Raw genomic sequence first — 6,276 nt, forward strand, 5'->3', positions numbered from 1 at the left:
ATTTGGATTTTTTTCCACGTTTCGTTGCCGCTTAACCCCTCGCCGTACGAGTCGAGCGACCAAGACTTCGAGTCTACCGAATACTGTGATTAGATTGCGGATTTTATGCGTTCATGACAAAAAGTAAGAACATCGAACAGTAAAAAGATTTGGAAGAATGTGAAAATATTGTCATATTATTTCCAGTCTACGGGACCTATTAAGTAAGAAAATTAATTTCTATTTTACTTCAATTCGTTACAATTGAGACAGACGATTTTTATCTTGCATAAAGATGTAGAGGTGTGTCATTACATTATTTGTGTCATTTGTGACAAAAATGAGTAGATGTACATTCGAAACAATGAAAATATTAGAAGAATTTAAAAATATTGCTATATTATTTTCGACCTATTAAACATACTAAGAAAGAAAATAAATTTCTATTTCACTCCAATTTGTTGAAAATTAGGAAGAAAATCTTTATAAAAATTTAAACATACTACTATATTATTTTCAATCTGCTGAACATAATAAGAAAAAAAAATGTCTGAACCTGAATGAATCTAGTCATTACACATGAAATGTACGTTAAGTTTAAATGTCCACGTTTATCAAAATAAATATAAACGTAAAATAAATATCGATTTTCTTCTGTGAAATTACAAGGGTGAATGAGTATCTACTAATTATTGTGGTCGTAAAGAAAATCATACGGCAAAGGGTTAATCGGCAAATTTGAGTGTTGCATCGTTTTTCAATGATTTTCGTTTATGGATCGTTCATGCTGCATTTTTCATCGTTAGGGGTAGTAGCTATATATAGGGTACGAAATGTCGCAAACTATATTGCAATGAATTTATGCTGTTGTTTTATTGATTGTTTTCACGAAGCAAATAAATTATAAGTGCATTGTTTGTTATAGAAAAAAATGTTTTGAAGAAAAATTGTAAAATATGAGCTCTTAATGGATTAGTTGGATGCGTGATACATGGTGTCCAGACTTTACTTAAAACAGTATTTGATCAAATAAAACATAAAATGAAATATTATTTCAAATAAATTCCAACACAAAAATAATCTAAAGAAAAATGATTTGTCTGTTCAATTAGAATAAAATGTGATTATTTCAAATAATAAGTAACGAAATAATTATTTTTCAAATAAATAATGCCCGAGATAAATCAGTAATACAGGGTGTCCCAAAAAAATGTAACACAGTTTGAATCTTGGTCCACTCATTATTTCCAATTAATTACACCCCGAAAAGAAGGAAAAATCAGAAAGTTGTGACCCGTTAAACAATACAATAGAATACTGTAGAAATATCCTATTTGAATCCTGCAAGTGTCAGATGCAACAAACAAAAGCGTTGAATTTACTTCGATGTCCGATAAATAATTCGTAGAATAAAACTAACGTCTATACATTAGCTTGCACAATACTGCAGAAATACCCTGATCGTATGCCTCCGGCGCAAGCGCAAACGTAACAAATAGAACAGTAGAGAGGATGCGGTAAACATCGGTGGTCGACAGAGGCTCAAAGCGAAATTTCCTTGCATATGTATCTGTTCGTCGGAATAAATGGCTGCCGATAAGATCTCGATAAAAATGGCGGCCCATCCTCCGGGATCGGTCTGTCGACGGTAGTAACGAGTCATCTTTGTTGATCAATCGCTCGCCAGTATGATACAGCATTCCAGCCGCGTCCTTTTCTAGATTATTTTCAATATGATACCCTCGAACAGCTGAACCTTCGTCATCAAGATCTTCAGATTAGCAAAAACTCTTTCTATCCTCAATCTCTTCCGCTTCTCTTCTCTCTCTCCTCTCCCCCCCCCCCTCTCTTGCTCTCTCGTAATCAACGAGCGAGGTTGAAACTTCGCGAGAGACCACGGGCAAATAACACGAGGTCAATACCTGGTCTCGGATGGAACAGGAAATTAAAGTTTATCGTTATTATTTCCAGTCTATTAAGCAGTTTTTCGCAGCGGGGGGACTCGATGAATTTATCGGGGAAACTTCGATCAAGCGAGGCAAGGTCGCTGATACACATTCCTTGGCCTAACTAATTCCTGAAGTGTAACAATCTGCTTGCCGGTATTTCAGTTTTTATTGGTGCGAGGTTTAGTGGTTTACCGGAAGCTGCCTCGCAGACTGCGTGTTCGGGCGACATTATTTCATTCTTAAATCGCTATATGGGGATGCTTGCACTGTTATTATTATTATTATTATTATTATTATTATTATATATCGTTTATATTAAAGTGGTCGCATGTCAGTGAAATACTGAGTAAAAGTGTCCAAGTTGTGTCTTTTAGCATGAAACTCAGCACTGTGCATTTTAGGTTAGATTTTAGATTTTGAGGTTAGGACTGTTTCAGAGAGAAATTTCAGTGGAGGTTATACCCTGAAGTTTTGGAAGAAAAAATACCACGTGTTGAAAATACTTTCTACACTTTAAAATGAGCCTGGGTAGATTGTTATTATGCAAGTCTACATAAAAAAAGAACGCTTGCTGCTCATTCAATATCCTGAACAAAGGGACCAACTTAATGGTATCAACAATAGAACTTTTGCCTTTTAAAATGGCCGAAGAAATGTACGCTGGTTTCCTGTGACGTATAAATATACAAAAATTGAGATTGTTATAAGTAGACTGCGGACTTTTATGCAGAATAAAAATTGTCCGCATTAATTGGAAAACACAGGAGCTAGATAGACATTTATTTCTGTTCTTAACAATGTTGGTGGATGTTGAAATCAATGCGACAGTAGTTTTAAATTCTTTAAATGTTTTCACTGTTTTGCATTCGATCTAGTCATTTTTTGTCATAAACGCATAAAATCCGCTGTCTAGTTATAAGCAATAAAATAGATCCCTGGAAAAAGATCTTCGTGTACGTTCCAACTACATTTACAAATTTGTGTAGAAGAAGAAAATGAAGTCGGAATCGATAAACAAGATTCAGCTCGGTACAAGCTATAATTGCGACCTTGTAAGAACAGTGATCAAAAATAGCAACCATAATTCCAATAATTCCGCTTATCTGCTGCATATGAGAAACGATTTTAATCCATTACACGTTATAAGATTTCTACCGGCTTTATGCCCATGATCTTTCCTAATTTATTTGCCAGATCCGATGAAAAATTGTCAGATACTTTTTCCACAGGAAGCGCTTAATAAGAATATCCCACAGCATCTTCGGATGTTCAAACTGTTTACCCGTTTCACAACTCTTTTCTCCCGTATCTGCCTGCGCTCCTCCTCTTGGGCAGCTGCTCCTTAATTGAAGTGCCTCCTTCGCCATCTCCTTCTCTCTCTTCCTCTCCTCTCGTCATCTCTCTTTTGCTCTGTCTCTTCTTCTTTTCTCTCTCTCCATCTCACTCTCTTTCTGACCGCACGTCCTGCGGGGGCCAGTTTCGACGGTGCAGACCATCCTTTAGCTCCACTATTCAAATGCAGATCTGCTTCCCGTCGCAATTTAGACCTTAGGTTATCCACTTAACTACGCAATAATTTTGTGCCTCGATAGCAGTTTTCTGGCGGCTGCACCGCGGTGATAACGAGCACCGTTGGGGTCTCGGTCGTTACCAGCGTTCCTGCCCCCATCCTGGAGCGTCCCTTCGTTCTCATTTGTCTTTGGTCCTTCTCGTTTTCCTAACTCTCCCTACGTTTTCTCAGTCAACACGGTTTGCGCCGATCACGTGAACATAAGTCTCCTAGCCTTCTTTATTCTTGTATTTCGAAATACAGTGGGGTCATTCCATGGCCAGAGGTGGGCAATATTTGGCGAAATAAATATTTCAAATACTATTTAATATTTTCGAGTAAAATATTTCTATTCTGAGGATATGAACCACGAAATAAAATATTTTTGTATTTCAAGAATCTGAACCACGAAATAAAACATTTTTGTATTTCAAGAAACTGAACCACGAAATAAAACAATTTTGTATTTTAAGAATCTGAATCATAAAATAAAATATTTCCCGTTAACAATCAGAGACACAAAATATTTTATTTTAATAATCTCGCGTAAAATAAAATACTTATATCGAATACGAACCATTATTTTCAGCAAGAATATTTATAAGTAAAGAAATAAAATATTTCGAAATGAAATCCAAATATTTTTAATACTCTTTAAATAAAATACTATTTTGAACCTAGTGCTTTAAAAACTTATTGCATGAAATCAAATATATTGATTTATTTATTATTGCTTTAAACCAAGTGGTTTATTTAGCAAGTACAATATTTATACACGTAGCTTATATTGCATAAGTGTTACATTGTTTCTAAATTCTTGCGGAACATTGAGAAAATTATCAATTATTTTCTGGCCATTTTCACAGTTGTACGCATACTTCAAAATCAATAGGATTATTTAAATATACCCAGCTCTGTCCACGACAAAGTACAGTGATTTCTCTATATATGTCGCCAAGGGCTGGATGATAAACGTCGCGGAATTATCCCCACTACCGCGGCGTATACCCCGTGAGGGGCCACGATTTTCCACGATGCATATGTACAAGAATTTTTCATATAAAATTTTCATATAAATTTTTTTCGTAATACCAATATCTATAATGTTAAAGCAAGTTTTAATGTCAGTGTGTCCGTAACAAAAATTTCAGTGCTCCAGTAACAAATATGTAGAAAATTGATTAACACTGACGAGGATCAGCAATCGTGACTGATTAGAATTGATAGTTACCATTGCTCCAGGGTCTTAGACTGGCCGATCATCGGAACGGATCATTATGATAGCCGCGTGAGCTAGGAGCGGTCAGTGTGCTCGTTTCTCATCGATCGCTTGTTACGGACACGTGCAGCACGGAGTATGAAAAATTTAACCTATTGTAACATTGTACAAAGAAACCTCGTAGCAACCTGTTCCGCGGCGTTACGTCCAGAAAAGAACGCAAAATTACTAATAATCAGTTATAACAATCCCAATTGCGATTTTTTATGTTATAAAAATTTTTAAACACAATGAAAAGACTAGTTATAATTTTGCAAGGCTCATAAATTATGAATATAAAATAATGGTTCAAGTAAATGCTAGTCAGTTTAACGAGAGGTATCACAATAACAACAAATAAATATTACTTCTCAGTTAAAAAAATGTTGGAGGGTCCAAAATTTATTCCCAAAACATTTGATGCATACTAAAATATTAGTCCCGTTTAACCATTGAATTAAAAAAAAAAATTAAGTCGATATCTTCAATTAGATTATAAGAAAATAGATTTTAACACTTTAATTGGTACACCCTGTATATTATATTGTGCACTGTTGAAGGATGTGTGTTTCGTTACTAATATCAATCATAAGAGCCAAGACTCCATAGATTCGCGATAAGGTAGAGTGACTATGTTACCGACAAAAATAGACGAAAAATGGTTTTACGTGCCTCAACTTTTCGTCCTGGGAAAGGGCTTATTCGAAAGAGGAAGGTTCAATCTGTCGCGCGGTGGTCATGAGCTGACGAGATTATGCAGATATTTGGTAACATAAGCGTTAGAAGTAGGTCAAAAATTGACGATGTGCATGCCGTGGAATCCAAGCGTTTTTAATCTTAATACAGTGGCTGAAGGCTATGAACGGAAATTATACAGCAGTTACCGTCCTGCAGATTCTGCAAAAGTCACGTGACTACCCTTGGCTCTTAATTTCGATCTTTTCTTGCGCTAAAAATGTGTGAGTGCAATTGCGGTATCGTAAAGGGTGCAATATGTAACTGGTGGTAGATCCGAACAGAAAAAGTAAGTCGACGAAATAGCATGAAATTTTTTCGATTGAGAGAAATAATGGTGAAACAGTGGAAAAAGTAACGAGTTTTACATAATGGTCATTGGTGGGTGGGTCCTTCGGTACCCCTATCGAGATACAGTGTTCCCGGTTCTGAACGTGAGGGTTGATCTATTGTTGGAAAAATTGAGTCGTGAACGAAAGCAACCGGGGGCACCGAGACATCGATGCGGAAACATTGATACGAGCCGGCTTAGATAACGCGCTGCATGAAAGAGAAAAGCCATTTATTTCCGCCGGTCACCGGCAGCTAGGAGATAGATGACAGATGACAGTTGACCTGCGACAGGGTATCGAGAATGGTGTGTACGTCACGGTGCATACAATCGGTGCATTCCGTCGGGTGGAGCATATCTCTGTATTCGGCGATCGATCATCGTGACGGATCGTCGATCACGTGGCCAAAGGTACGCTAGCTCAGCCATAGTGATCGGATCCGATAGCGAATCGGCCCAGGCCGCGATCTTTTCG

The sequence above is a fragment of the Halictus rubicundus genome, chromosome 11 (assembly GCF_050948215.1).
Source record: "Halictus rubicundus isolate RS-2024b chromosome 11, iyHalRubi1_principal, whole genome shotgun sequence".
In the NCBI taxonomy this organism is placed as follows: domain Eukaryota; kingdom Metazoa; phylum Arthropoda; class Insecta; order Hymenoptera; family Halictidae; genus Halictus; species Halictus rubicundus.